This window comes from Prionailurus bengalensis, chromosome C1 (assembly GCF_016509475.1).
Source record: "Prionailurus bengalensis isolate Pbe53 chromosome C1, Fcat_Pben_1.1_paternal_pri, whole genome shotgun sequence".
In the NCBI taxonomy this organism is placed as follows: domain Eukaryota; kingdom Metazoa; phylum Chordata; class Mammalia; order Carnivora; family Felidae; genus Prionailurus; species Prionailurus bengalensis.
Window position 1 is genome coordinate 78171216 of NC_057345.1, and position 15031 is coordinate 78186246.

A 15031-nucleotide genomic window follows, 5' to 3' on the forward strand; every position below is an offset into this window, starting at 1 on the left:
CTTGAACTTATAACCCCGAGATCAAGAGTTGCATGCTCTCCTGAGTCAGCAGGCACCCCTAGGAATGCTGCATTTTTATACAAGGGTCATTTCTTTTGCTAGGTATTAGCAACCTAAACGTTTATTCTTCGTACTCATTCATTTTAAGTGTTGAAGTAAATGTTAAGTTTCTCCGGCAACATACACAATCCTTAGTTTTCTTATTGCAGTTCTGATTTGTCTTTTTCTTGCATATTACTAGTGTGGATTATAGTTAATGTCTTCAACTTTATTAAGTTCTTAGACATCTTCTTAATACTGCTTCATCTCCTCTATTCACTTGTTTAGACCCACAGATTATTCAGTAAGAGATCCTGCTGCATTGCCATGACCTCTCAATATCTTAACAAGAGCTTTTAGCACCAGCAAGTATCTTCTTTATTTGGACAGTTCATTTTGGCCTCAATCCTTTGCAGCCATCTGCTGTGGCAGTTGGGGCTCAAAGGTGCCAGAGGGACCCACAGCCCCAGCAGAGACATTCCACATACCTGAAGAGTTTCCTCAGCGGTGGAGCTAACAGGGCTTCTGTCCCTTGCTCCATATCTGCTTTTTAATCAAACAAAAAAAGAAACTAAACTATTATAATATTTAACATACACAATGACACAGGTATCTAGACTAAGGAATGTAGGTAGACATTTGTTGTATTCATGGATGCCCAGCATTTTTTCATTAGCCTTTCCACATGGGTAGAAATTCCCACATTATGAGGCCGTTCACCTCGCTTGAACACACAGCATGTGCAGTGGCTCAGCCAGTTAGTGATACCATCAGACTTCGATTCATTGATTCAGGAGTAAGTAAGAAAGGAAATTAATTGGGCTCTGAAAGGAATGTCTATCCTTGATGACACAGTTGATGGCAGAGGCATCCAACTTTGGGGGGGTAGCGAGGACTGTAAGGTCAAGTTCCTGATGCAGAGAGGTCACCGTGAAAGACAGAAGGAGCAACTTGAGTAAAGTTTAGTGGGGCAGTTGATAGCAGCAATTTTCATTTAAGGCTAGTTCCACAGCAGGTGTGGAGTATTCCTGAGGTTTAGCTTTGAGTCTAGATTTCTCAACAATTTTGTGAGCTCCCTAATATCTGGTCCTTTTCCTGCTTAAATTAGCTAAGGTAGACTCTGTTCTTCGCAATTAGAAACTCTGATACAGCAAGATATTGGGAGTGTAAGTGGGAGCTAATAGTCGCAACCTTACTCAATAGTGAGTATTAACAGGAACAAAATCGTTCATTTTAAGCACACTGTAGTTGCAATTTTCATGGCTCTGCTTAAGAGTCACATAGGATATTATGTGGCATAATAAAATATAGGTATTTAATTTTGTTCCCCAGTCCTGGCACAGAGCTCCTAAAGCCCTTGGAATCTCCAGATAGAAGCATGGGAGTGCCTTTGTTATTCAAAACAAACCCTTTGTGACCACACCCGAGTTTGTGCTAACAAGGCCCCCAGATTGCTTCAAAATGTGAGCTGGTCACCAGAAAGACCAGTGATTAGAAGGTTGGAACTTGCAGCCCCATCCCCGACCTCCAAGTAGGGACAGAGGGACCAGAAATTGAATTCCATAAAAACTCTTAAACAAGAAGGTACAGGGAACTTCCCTGTCAGTCAACACACACTGAAGGGTCTGAAGGTTGGCTGCCAAGGAAGGGTATGGAAGTTCCACACAGGCTCCCCTCACCTCCACCCCTTATCTTGCTCTGTGCATGTCTTCCATTTGGCTGTTCCTGAGTTGTATCCTTCATAATAAACCTCTAAATGTAAGAAAAGTATTTTTCTGAGTTTTGTGAGGCATTCTAGCAAATTATGCATTTAAGGAGGGGTCATGGGAACCCCACGGGCAGAAGTGTGGATGGCCTGGGTACCCCGTTTGTGAGTGGCATCTAAAGTACGGGCAGTCGTATGGGACTGAGCCCTTAACCTGCTGGGTTTGTGCTAACTCCTGACAGTGTCAGAATTGAATTAAATTACTAGAAACCCTGTTGTTGTTGAACTGGTTGTTGCTGTCAGAAAAATTACACATTATATAGTTTGACTTTAAAAGGTTTCTGCAAATAAGACACAAACTGAAAATAATAATAAACAGAAGCAGTATTATAACAGAAGTATTAATAAACAGCAGTGTTAATAAATAGAAGTATATTATGAGTTTTCCAGGTAAAAACTGTGGCACTTGATTAGATATAACAAGTAGTTATAGAATGAAGAAGAAAATATCTGCTTTTTAAGAACTCATGCTATGGAAAGAACATTTTGAAAGTTGATCTATAAAATTATCTCCATCGTTTGGCAATTTTGTTCCCCAAAATGATGTAACTGTTACCTCTAAAGTCTTGCCTGGACAGTAAAAAGACTTGGAGATGTAATTTATGATTTGTTTAAAAACATCAACAGGTTTTGAAACTATTTGCTAAAAATACTAAACATGCAAAATCTCCTGGTTCACAAAAACATTGGTTAACACCAGGAAAGAAAGAAATTTACTAGCCAGGTCTTAAAAACTGAAAAATTTGTGTAATGAATTATAAAAATGAGTATCAAGACTTAGTAAGTACATGGTGCCTGGGTGGCTCGGTCATTAAGCATCTGACTTCGGCTCAGGTCACGATCTCACTGTTCGTGAGTTCAAGTCCCACATTGGGTGACCCCGAGCCCTGCTTCAGGTGAGCCCCGCTTCTTTCTCTCTCTGCCCCTCACTCATTTGCATCCTCTCTCTCTCTCTCTCTCTTAAAAAAAAAAAAAAAGACTTACTAAGTACGGGCAACAGTGTATTTCCATTTGAATCTTTGTATCTTGGTGAGATATCTTTATCAGATAGAATTGTTATTAAAACCAATACCAAAATAAACTGAACTAGATCTTTAAATCTGAGACTGAACCCATAAAACTCATTAAAAAAAAAAAAAAAACAAAAACAAAAAACAGAGGCAGGGGCCCCTGGGTGGCTTAGTGGTTAAGTGTCCAACTTTGGCTCAGGTCATGATCTCACAGTTTGTGAGTTTGAGCCCCGCATCAGGCTCTGTGCTGACAGCTCAGAGCCTGGAGTCTGCTTCACATTCTGTGTCTCCCTCTCTCTCTGCCCCTCACCTGCTCTCTCTCTCTCTCTCTCTCTCTCTCAAAAATAAATAAACATTAAAACAAAAAAAAAAAAACAAAAAACAAAGGCAGTAATCTCTTTGACAGTGCCTTTGCAACATTTTTCTAGATATGTCTCCTCAGGAAAGGGAAACAAAAGCAAAAATAAATTCCGGGGACTACACCCAAATAAAAAACTTTTGCACAGCAAAGGAAATCAACAAAACAAAAAGGCAACCTACTAAATGGAAGACAATATTTGCAAATGATATATGTGGTGAGGGATTAATACTCAAAATATAGGAATATAGACCTCTATGCAATTCAACAAAAAAACCCCAAATAATCCCATTAAAAATGTGTGGAGGATCCAAATAGACATTTTTCCAAAGAAGACATCCAGATGGCCAACAGACACATGAAAAGATGCTCAACATCACTAATCATCAGGGAAATGCAAATCAAAACCACAATGAGATTTCACCTCACACCTGTCAGAATTGCTAGTGTCAAAAAAAAAACAAGAAATAACAAGTTAAAACAAGGATGTTGAGAAAAAAGTAACTATGTGCACTGTCAGTGGGAATGTACGTTGGTGCAGCCAGTGTGGAAAACAGTATGGGGGTTCCTAAAAACATTAAAAATAGAAATATCATATGACACAGTAATTCCACTGCTGGGTTGTTTTTTTTTTTTAATTTTTATTCTTAATTTAAAGAGAGAGAGAGCACAAGTGGGAGAGGAGCAGAGGGAGAGAGAAAGAATCTTAAACAGGCTCCATGCTCAGTGTGGAGCCCAATGCAGGGCTCGATCCCATGACCCTGGGATCATGAACTTAACTGGAATCAAGAGTCAGATGCTGAGCCATCCAGGCGCCCTTCCACTACTAGGTATTTCACCCAAAGAAAATGAAAACACTAATTTAAAAAGATATATGCATCCCTCTGTTTACTGCAGCATTGTTTACAATAGCCAAGATATGGAAGCAGCCCAAGTGCCCACTGATAAATGAATGGATCAGGAAGATGTCACACACACACACACGCACACACACTGAAATATTACTCCGACAAAAAAGAATGAGAGCTAGCCATTTGCAACAACACAGATGGCCTAGAGGGTATTATGCTAAGTGGAATAAGTCAGCCTGAGAAAGACAAATACCACATCATTTCACTTACATGTGGAATCTGAATAACAAATCAAACAAATAAAGGAGCAACAGATCCATAAATATAGAGAACTCAGGATGGCCAGAGGGCAGGGAGGTGGGGGGATGAGTAAAAAGGGGTGAAGGAGAGTGGGAGGTACAGGCTTCCAGTTATGGGATGAATAAGTCATAGGGGTGAAAGAGACAGCATAGGGATTACAGTCAATGCTATTATGATAATATTGTATAGTGACAGATGGTAGCTAAACTTGTGGTAAGCACCACATGACACATAGAGGTGTCAAATCACGATGTTGTACACCTGAAACTAATGTAATTTGTATGTAAAATAGACTTCAATAAAAAAAGGAAAAAGCAAAAAGCAAAAAATTATCTAAAACATTAATTTAAAAAGCAACAAATATGTACAAATGCATTACTCTGACTATATCACTTATTACATTAAATATTACGGGTGTATGCTAAAATTTTTACTCATGGGATACCTGGTCACACACACACACAAACTGGATTGGTCTATGCCAGTGTTTTCTAAATGTTATTTATGGATGTGTAAATCAGAATCTCCAGGGTACCCCTTATATGCTATTTCTTGAGCCTTGTATTCAAGACAAAGCAGCAACAAACTGACCTATTCTCTTGGGTTTAACAAGGGGTGAAAGAGAATTAAACATGTAATAATTTCATGATGCTGTGACTCCCTGTTTTTTATTGCTATTGTCTGTGAAGCATCTCAAATCACTCACCAGTGAGTTCTTCCCACACTTTAATCCATTGATTTGCAGCATTTCAACACAGATTCCATGTTAAGTAAAATCAGCATTAATGAAAAACCTAGACTTTATGCCATCAGCTGTTTTTACGTGTCTTTGTCACTTAGTGAACTAAAGGAAGGCACCAGAGATAGAGAAGACACAAATACAAGGAAATGAGTGAATACAGCTAGAAAGAGAAGAGCAGAGATGGCTTTTCCTTCCAGGACACGCTTGCCTCCCTGTTTCTCAATCTCCTCAACTCCAGAGACCTTCATTTCTACCGTTTTTCACCCATCCACCTTGGACCCAGCCCTCACTCAGAACTGCATGACCTCCAGGGCTTCAAAGGGAGTTTCCTTTCTCTGATCACATCCCTCTTCCTTCCCCTTCGCCTGAGTTTGTTGACCTGCTTTTCCCTGTTGTAACTCTGGTCCCTTTGCCCTTCTCTTTTTTATCAAACCAGCTGGATGACCTCATTTCCGGTTTCTCTTTCCCTGATCCTTTGCCTAAAAAGGATCTAATATTGGGAAAGGGTTGTAAAACCCTGTTCCAAATGCTTCAGAGCCCAGAGTCCTTCATGCTACTGACCTCATTTTTTTTGTGCAGAGTGCCCCGCAGGGCCTGGTTAGAGGTTCCCTACATACTTAGGCGTGAGCATAAAGCGTGAGATACATGCTGGCGTGAGCATAGCCCATAGACACAATCCAAAGCCCAACAGCTGAAACTTATCATCTGGGATTCTAAGACTTCTTAAAAATTGAACTTAATAAGTTCTTTGAATGCCATTCAAAAGTATAAAAAGCATACACCTATTAGATTTCTATACTCAAGTATTTGTTAAATAGATGATAGTGAAAAAAAAACAACAAAACTGTTCATTTTCAACAATTATCGCATTGGAGACTTTCGCTTATAAAAGAGACAGTAACAACATTGATTAAAATAGAATGAAAGGCATATACGGGTTTTAAATAAGTAGCATTATCTCTCTGAAATTATATTACCTTATTGTACTTTCGAGAGACAATTTGCTTATTCTATTAGCCTGAGGGATCATAGGTTATAACACATTATCGCATTACTTATAATTTGAATTGCTTCATCTTCTGGTAGAACTTAGGATAAAGAAGTATAAGCATTGATACTGTAACAGTGTTGGTAGCTACACTTGTGGCCAGCCCAGCATAAGCTATAGAGATGAGATGCATCATTACATTGTACAGCTGAAACTAATGTGTGTAACATTGTGTGTCAACTACACTCAAAAAAATTTCTTAAATACAAGCATTAATGGGGTGCCTGGCTGGCTCAGTCAGTGGAGCATGTGACTCTCAATCTCAGAGTTGTGAGTTCAAGCCCAACACTGAGTATAGAGATTACTTACAAACAAAAATCTTTAAAAAAAAAAAAAAGAAAGAAAGAAAGATAGGCATTATTAATTCTGACTTCAAACCTCAGCATTTCTAGGTGAATACATAGAAGTTATAGATTCAGCTATATAAAAAATTTTTTAATAAAAAATTTTACCATTTTAAACATAGTCAAAAATCCTTTTTTTAACCACATGTACATGTACATAACATGTACATTTTTACATGTACATAACATGTAAAATTTATCTACATGTCAATAATTAGCTCTCAAAGTAAAGTAAAACAAATTCAAAGGAAAACTAACCAAAATGAGTGAATAAGAATTTCCTCCCCTTTCATGATCTGTACTCCACTTTGTCAAAATAAAATCCTTCTGTTGCTTATTTTTCTCTGAGGAGCCTTTGTGTACACTGTAAAAATCACCTATGTGCCAATAACAATTTAGGAAGTGGTTGAGTAACAATGTGCAATTCTCCAATAGAAACGAATCCCTAGAATGTATTAGGTCAGGACAAGGGGTCAGAATTCACTAAAGTTAACATAAAAGGCTCCTAAGAAACAAAGAATAAGCAATGAGTAGACAACAAAAGAATCTTGACAAAAAGGTCTGGTTTCCTTTGAATTTAAGTGTTCTCATTTTACTAATGGCTCTTTCTCTGATTCTGTCAGAGGGGTTTTTCGCCCTTTTGAATAACTTATTTTAGTTCTGATAAGAGTTCAGATATGGGAAAGACCCACTGGATCACTGAAGGGATCTTCTTCAGTCTCCTAATATGGATTATAATTGTTGAAAGGAGCCAAAAGACCGGTCATTATTACACACGTAAATTTTTCCTGTGGTCTCTTTGCTTTTTCAGTACAATAGAAAATATATGTGCCAATTTCCAGCCAATTGGTAGGGGTTTAGATCCATAGAGTTTTCATAATTTCAACGACATTTGAAAGCTGGTAGCCTGTTTAAATTGCTGGGCAACACCAGCAAATATTTAGGAACTCCCTAATCCACTCCAATACAAGATAGTCTCCTGTACTTAATACAGGCCATGCCAGGGAACTTCAGGCCTCTTCTCAAGCATAAGTCAGGGCACCATCTCTTACTTTTCACTTTGGACAGTGGATTTCTCAACTGAGAAATATATATCACTTTACATATTTGTCCCTTTTGGTGAAGAGTAGGTCTTTAGGCATAAATCATTTATTCATTATTAGACCACTATTAATTGAATACCTGCTATGTGCCAGATACTCTAATAGGTACTGAGGATAAGGCAGTGAACAAAACAGACAAAAAATTTCTTCTAATGTTTATTTTTTTATTTTATTTATTTATTTTAATATGAAATTTATTGTCAAATTGGTTTCCATACAACATCCAGTGCTCATCACAACAGGTGCCCTCCTCAATGCCCATCACCTACTTTTGAAAGAGAAAAAAAACATATGAGCAGGAGCGGGGGTGGGGCAGAGAGAGACAAGGACAGAGGATCTGAAGCTGGCTCTGTGCTGACAGCAGAGAGCTGGATGCGGGGCTCTAACTCAGCAACCGTGAGATCATGACTGAGCCGAAGGGACACTTAATCAACTGAGCTACCCAGGCACGCACCCCAAAAGACAAAAATTTCTTTTCCGAGCTTCCATTCTATGGAGAGAGAGATATATTAAGTAAACGATTCTATAATGTATCAGATGGTTATATGTGCTATGGAGAAAACTATAGCACACAAAATGATTCCGGAGTGCGGGATGGCAGTGGTAGCTGTTCTTTTCTTTAAAAGGCAGCTTGGGGGCGCCTGGGTGGCGCAGTCGGTTAAGCGTCCGACTTCAGCCAGGTCACGATCTCGCGGTCCGTGAGTTGGAGCCCCGCGTCGGGCTCTGGGCTGATGGCTCAGAGCCTGGAGCCTGTTTCCGATTCTGTGTCTCCCTCTCTCTCTGCCCCTCCCCCGTTCATGCTCTGTCTCTCTCTGTCCCAAAAATAAATAAACGTTGAAAAAAAAAAAAAATTTAAAAGGCAGCTTGACAAGCATTGTTGTGACCTTTCCTTCAGTCACACTAAACTGTAAGGCAAAGAGTAGATGTAGACCTAAAAAGGATTAAATTTAAGGCTTAATAAGGGTTTAATGAACGTTGTAATCTTCCCAAGCATGAAATAAGGAAGAGGAGGTAGAGGAGTTAGGAGTGATTGCAAGAAGGGATTATCATGATTGGCTGTAATATGAAAGCTGGATAAGAAGGGAATAGGGGACAGTAAGTAGGTGGAAGGATAGCAAAAAGGTGATAGAATTAATGGGTTACTGACTGACTCCTGTGTAAGTGAGGAGGTGCAGGATTGTCAGAGTCCTTAAGTTCCTAATACTGTCCTGGGACGGAAATCAGAAGCCCCACTGAAATTTGATCCTCCATTTTTATTTTGGAGTATGTGGCTCATCAACACCCCTCTTCAGCCCTTTAGGAATCTAGACTTGGACAAATGGACACTTCATAATGGGTCTTCTCATAAAGAGCCTGAAAGTGCAATCAAGGCCAAACAGACAAGCATCCTTGTTACTCTAGAGGGCTGGGAATTTCTGAGGACTTCCAGATTAGGTTATAGCCTTTTCACAGATTCTCTGTAACTTCCTACTGGACCTGATTTATATTTTTTATGCTGATAGAAATTCTTTATATCATATAGTTTCAGCATTGTAGATGCAAAATTAACTTTTAGTATTTTCCATTGTGATTTTATTATTTACAAAATCTTGATTGACAGGGTTAATGGGACCAAATCTTACAAATAAATCTTAAGCTGATTAACTAAACTCAAGCTTTGTGATACTACTATATAAAATTTGTGGCTCTTTTCTCACAGATGGGGCTCATGATTACTGCCCACCTCCCCAAAATTATTTGTAATCTTTATTTGAAATGATTATATTAAGATAACTCATTGTTTGTTACACATGTACATTCACATCCAAATTTGAATCTTCTACACATTTAAGTTACATTTGAGACATATATATTCAATTATATTTAATGCTATTTCCAAAATAAATTTGATAAAGGAAATTACAAGCTTATACCTATGGAAAAACATTACACATTTTGTTAAAATGTTTAACATTTAAAAACTCGTTTAATTTTGCTTTTAAAAAATTTTTTTTAACGTTTATTCATTTTTGAGAGACAGAGTACAAGTAGGGGAGGGGCGGAGAGAGAGGGAGACACAGAATCTGAAGTAGGCTCTAGGATCCCAGCTGTCAGCACACAACCCGATGAGGGGCCTGAACTTGAGATCATGACCTGACCTGAAGTTGGCCGCTTAACTGACTGAGCCACTCAGGTGCCCCTCGTTTAATTTTACTTTTAAAATAGAATGGAAAGTCTGCTGGTAAAAATATTGATATCTAAGGCAAGTAAGTAAAAGGTCAAAGTTTTCTTTTCTTTTTTTTTTTTCAACGTTTATTAATTTTTTGGGACAGAGAGAGACAGAGCATGAACGGGGGAGGGGCAGAGAGAGAGGGAGACACAGAATCGGAAACAGGCTCCAGGCTCCGAGCCATCAGCCCAGAGCCCGACGCGGGGCTCGAACTCACGGACCACGAGATCGTGACCTGGCTGAAGTCGGACGCTTAACCGACTGCGCCACCCAGCGCCCAAAGGTCAAAGTTTTCAACTATGAAATTGAATAGGGAGGAAGCAACACTGGGACTACAAGCCATACCTCCCCTTGAGTTAAGTGTATGTGTTATTTGACTCAAAACATTTTTTCATGCTTTGTCAACTAATAGGCAGATGGTGTAGAGCCTTGGAGATCACTGCAAGACTTTTTCACTGTGAGGGACATGGGTAGCCACTGAAAAGTTCTGAGGAGTGGAGTGACGTGAGATGATTACCAAGATCATTCTATTGCTGTATTGAGGCTAGACTGAAGAAGACCAAAGGGAGAAGCAGAAGCATTGGCGATCTGCCTGCTGCAATAAACTAGATGAAACATTATATGGACTTGGACTAGTTTGGATTCTGGATAGGTTGTGAAAATGTAGCCACAAAGATTTGCTGATGAACCAAATCCTTTTAAACTTGATTGGCTATAAGATGTGAGACAGGGGATGACTGAATTTTTTTAATTTTTAATTTTTATTATGTTTATTTATTGTTGATAGACAGAGGGAGACAGAGCACAAGTGGGGGAGGGGCAGAGAGAGAAGGAGACATAGAATCCAAAGCATCCAAAGCAGGCTCCAGGCTCTGAGCTGTCAGCACAAAGCCCGATGCAGGGCTCGAACTCACAAACCGCGAGATCATGACCTGAGCTGAAGTGGTACGCTCAACCAACTGAGCCACCCAGGAGTCCCGAAATGTTTAGCCTAAGTAACTATTATAAGACTGGAGCTGCCATACAGTGAGATGTGGAAGACTGTGGGCTGAGCAGTTTGAAGGGGGATTATCAGGAACTCAGGTCTGGACATAAATACCAAGTTTAAGATGTTCATTAGACTTTCCACATGGAGATATGCAGTAGGCAGTTGGAAGTATGAGTCTGGAGTTCAGGAAAAGGGTTCAAGATAGACATGTAAATTTGGGAGTCAAGGACAGATAAGCCTTGAGACTGGATGTGCTGTTCCTAAGGGTGTTTCAGTAGGGAGAAGGTCCAAGGAGTGAGCATTGGATAATTCCAACATTGAGAAGAAAGAACTAGCAAGAGCTGACTTTCAGATTTAGCAACACAGAGTTAACATATTTTTATTTTTAGTAACAAATTATCCTCTATAGCTGTATGTATTAAATTGCTTCCAAATTCCTATACAAAACCATTTATAAATTTAAATTCTTTTTTTATGTTTATTTATTTTGAGAGAAAGAGACAGAGTGGGGGAGGGGTAGAGAGAGAGGGAGAAAGAATCCCAACAAGGCTCCACACTCAGCACACAACCCACTTCAGACCTGAGCCAGATAATCAAGAGTCAGACACTTAACCAACTGAGCCACCTAGACACCCTGTAAAGTTAAATTCTCTCAGTTATCTGGGGATCCTTGTAAATCCATAGGAGACCAGAAAGATGGGCTTCCTCTTGTTGAATGTGATGCTAGAATGTAAGATGGAAAGTTGAAAATGTCTCTCATCTATATTCATGTGATATATTGATTTAAACTAAAATGGAACTTTTTTATGTTTTTCTAAAAAAAACCCATAATTACAACTATTTTATGTCACAGAATAGCCTTGTGATATCCTAGTCTTACTGTATTATACTGTTACTGGTCTTCAGCCACTTTTTTACCAATAATTTAGAAGCAACTTTTCTGTATTACCTGTCACACATTCCCTGGAAAATCTCAATACTGGGGAAAAGCAATTATCTTCTCCATGAACAATTACAAATTTCCCCATCTTAACTGTCTCAGATATGTCTTACTAAGACATTTTCCCAATTTTTTCTCCTGTTCTCCATAAACATTATTTCAAAACTATTCAAAAATATTCAAAATATTTTCCCAGTCAATTTTTTCTCCTGTTCTCCATAAACATTATTTCAAAACTATTCAAAAATATTCAAAACTATTTTACTCTTGTAACTTCTTTCCTGCCTTCCTCTCCCATCTTTAACTTAGACTGAATTTTGAGCTGTATAATAAACTCACCATTTAAAACCTCTATCCAGATATTTTATGGGCACCCTAAATTCATGTTCAAAACTGCACTCATTATCTTCCTCCTCCCCCAAACTTGCTCCCCTCCTACAATTCCCTTTCCAGTAAATGGTGCCTTCCTCCAAACGCTCAAGCCAGAAACACCATATCATCTTTACATCCACTCTAACAGCAAATCTTTGGGGGTCTACCTCCCAAATAAACCCATTCTCCAGATTCTCCATTTTACAACCATTTTAAGTTTCTTTAAAAAACTCAAATCTGTTTTTGTCACTCTCCCCCTCTCTACCTCCCCCACCTTTAATTCAAATCTGATTTGTCACAGTCCTTAAAACTTGGCAGGATCAAAGGATAATGTACTTAATGATAATACACTCTGACTTTTGATACTTTGCATTCATGGTGCTTACTGTGTAGTGGGGAAAATAGACATTAACTATTTGCCTGGCTGTAAAATTACAATTGTAATGGGTGCTATGTAATATGGTTGTAATGAGAGTGTATAATAGGAAGACCAATCTAGTGGAGGCCTCCTTGAGGAAATGACTGAGCTGAGACCTGAGGGTAGGATGGGAGTAGAGAGAAGAAACCATCGTAGAAACCCTGGGGGGAGAGGGGGAAGGAAGGTAGGAGAGAGTAATAGGGTACTGGGAAGAACTAAAAGGTCAGTGTGGCTGGAAATACGGGAACTGTTGGTGGGGTGGTTGGAGCTGGAGATAGAGAATTCATGTAGGCCTTGTAGCATTTTTTTTTTAAGTTTATTTATTTTGAAAGAGAGCCCGTGTGTGCATGGGGTGGGGGAGGGGGACAGAGAAAGAAGGAAAGACAGAATCCCAAGCAGGCCCTGAGGCCATCAGCACACAGCCCAATGCCTGGGCTCTGATGTGAGATCTAGGACCTGAGCCTGTGAGATCATGACCTGCAGCAAAATCAAGAGTCGCATGCTTAACCCACTGAGCCACCCAGGTGCCCCCTCTTGTAGTACATCTAAAAGGTTTTGATATTTATCTTAAAAGTAATGGAAAGTAATTGAAAGGTTTTAAGGGTGTTAACAAGATGAGATTTAGCTTTTTAAAAGATCACTGGAGCGTGGACTATGCGCTTCTCCCTTATATTGGTTCTCAGGAGGAGAGCCAAAAAGTTGACAGCTGAACAAGATTTGCACAGAGTCATTCCTGGCTTTTACTTCCTTTGACCTCCCTTAGGCCTTTCCCAGCGTAAAGGTCACACCCTAGGTCTATACCTAGATCACACCCTAGTTCCAATCTTTTTCCTACCTAATAAGGGTTTAAAAAACAAAAACAAGAACACAAACATCAAATCTAAACCAAGTATACGCTACTGTATTGACTCTTCGGTGTTAAATACACTCTTCTAATACACGTCCACAAATAAAAAGGAGGTAGTCGCCAAGACTCTCAAAATCTTAAATCACTCTCTTCACGCAGCTGTCTTTAAGCTGCTCTTAAGTGCCATTTTAAAACCAATGAGCTCATGTGGGCTCCCACCTCACCTGCTATCTAATACTGAGCATTCACTACGTGCAAGATATGGGAACTTTGGGGGGAACTGGAGAAAAGTACGAAAACGACGGAAACAATGCAAGCCAAAACTCAGGACCCCCTCCCCCGAAAAACAACACAGGTCTAATGCATTGAACTGTTTTAACGATAAACTCTTGGGTGGCACTCCTTCTCCTAAACCCCCAGCTCTTTGCACCATACCTGGCATTCAGTAAAGGCTCAACAAACGTGCACTCCCAGGGTGAAAGACCTTGAACCTCGGCGAAAGCCGGACTGCGGAGCTGATACCTCGCGCACTTTACCCGCCGCCGGGCTCCAGGCGTGGCCACGTGACACGCTCAGGCCAATGGGCGGGCCGCCTGCAGCAAGTCTCCCATAAAGGCGCCTGTCGCTGCCGGCTAGTGGCCGCCGCCATTAGGGCGAGAGCTGGCGGCGACGGTCGGTGAAGGACTGCTACCTCGCACCGCTTCATCTTGTGCAAGCTGGAGGGGACGATCAGATAAGGTTTTTTTTTTACCAAAGGTGACAGAGCCTCTACCTGGAGCATTGCTTTGGGATCCGGGCCCTCGGCGGGACCCTGAGTAGGAAACAGCCGTTTTTTTTCTCTTCTCCCCTCCCCCATCAACACTGCGACTGGCGAGGCAGTTGGGAGGCCATACCGGTGCGTGCGTTGCTGCCCAGGTGAGCTGCCAGTTGCTTTTCTTTGGCTTACCAACTGCAAGCTTGTTGCCCCAGTGGACCATTTTAAAAACTGGGACCTTCCTCTTAAACGCTTTGGCATTTTTTGCAAGGAAGGGGTGGGAAGAAGGAGGTTAGGGCGAGGGGGTGACGTTCCGGTTACGCAACCGCCTACTCCCAACTCTTGAAAAACATTCCTGGTCTTTGTGCAGCTCTTAGGCCTAGGATTGGTGGGTCTCTGGATGTACTGTAGTTTTGGGTGTGCAGAATAAAGTACGGAGCTTTAGCTGTTGCTGGCATTTTATTGTTCATCCTGGGTATCATCGTTTGGGACAGGAAGATCCCCAGCCTTGATTTATTCCTTTATTTATTCGTTTAACATTATTAAGCTCTTAACATGCCTAATTAATCCTCTGTTGAGTGCGGCAGGTCAGGCTCACCTAACCTCAAGGCACTGGCTTACGTTAAGAATTCAGATGAAGTATCTACAAGTATCTACGTGGTGCTTTGGGACCCTTGGGAAGGACCCGAGTGGGTAGAAGGGGATGGGGGAGGTATCTGGGTAGAAGTGATAAATGAGCTGGGTCTTGAAAGACAGATAGAAATTAGCCTAAAGAGTGATGGGAGGAGCTCTGGTAAGCAGGAGAAAAATTTCAAAACCATGGACAGGTGTGAGCACAAAGTGGGGGCGGGGGGGGGGGGTCAGTGAAGAAGTGTAAATTTTTGGGTGTGGCTTATGCAGGTTGGGGATTGGGATAGTAGCAATATGAGTCTAAGGAGATAGG

At 40.4% G+C, this 15031-nt stretch overlaps 1 protein-coding gene and 1 long non-coding RNA gene across 2 annotated transcripts in view; one reads left to right on the forward strand and one right to left on the reverse strand.

Annotated features, from left to right (window-relative positions):
• The window catches only part of LOC122480768, a 35306-nt gene extending 21392 nt beyond the window's left edge, over positions 1–13914 (reverse strand). The window contains exon 1 of the long non-coding RNA XR_006296657.1: positions 13770–13914. This is a non-coding gene — a long non-coding RNA (uncharacterized LOC122480768). The remainder of the gene's footprint in view (positions 1–13769) is intronic.
• Positions 13915–13930: 16 nt separating this feature from the next.
• BRDT (bromodomain testis associated) overlaps positions 13931–15031 on the forward strand; it is an 80165-nt gene continuing 79064 nt past the window's right edge. The window contains exon 1 of the mRNA XM_043575559.1: positions 13931–14249. The gene's annotated coding sequence lies outside the window, so the exon portion shown is untranslated. The remainder of the gene's footprint in view (positions 14250–15031) is intronic.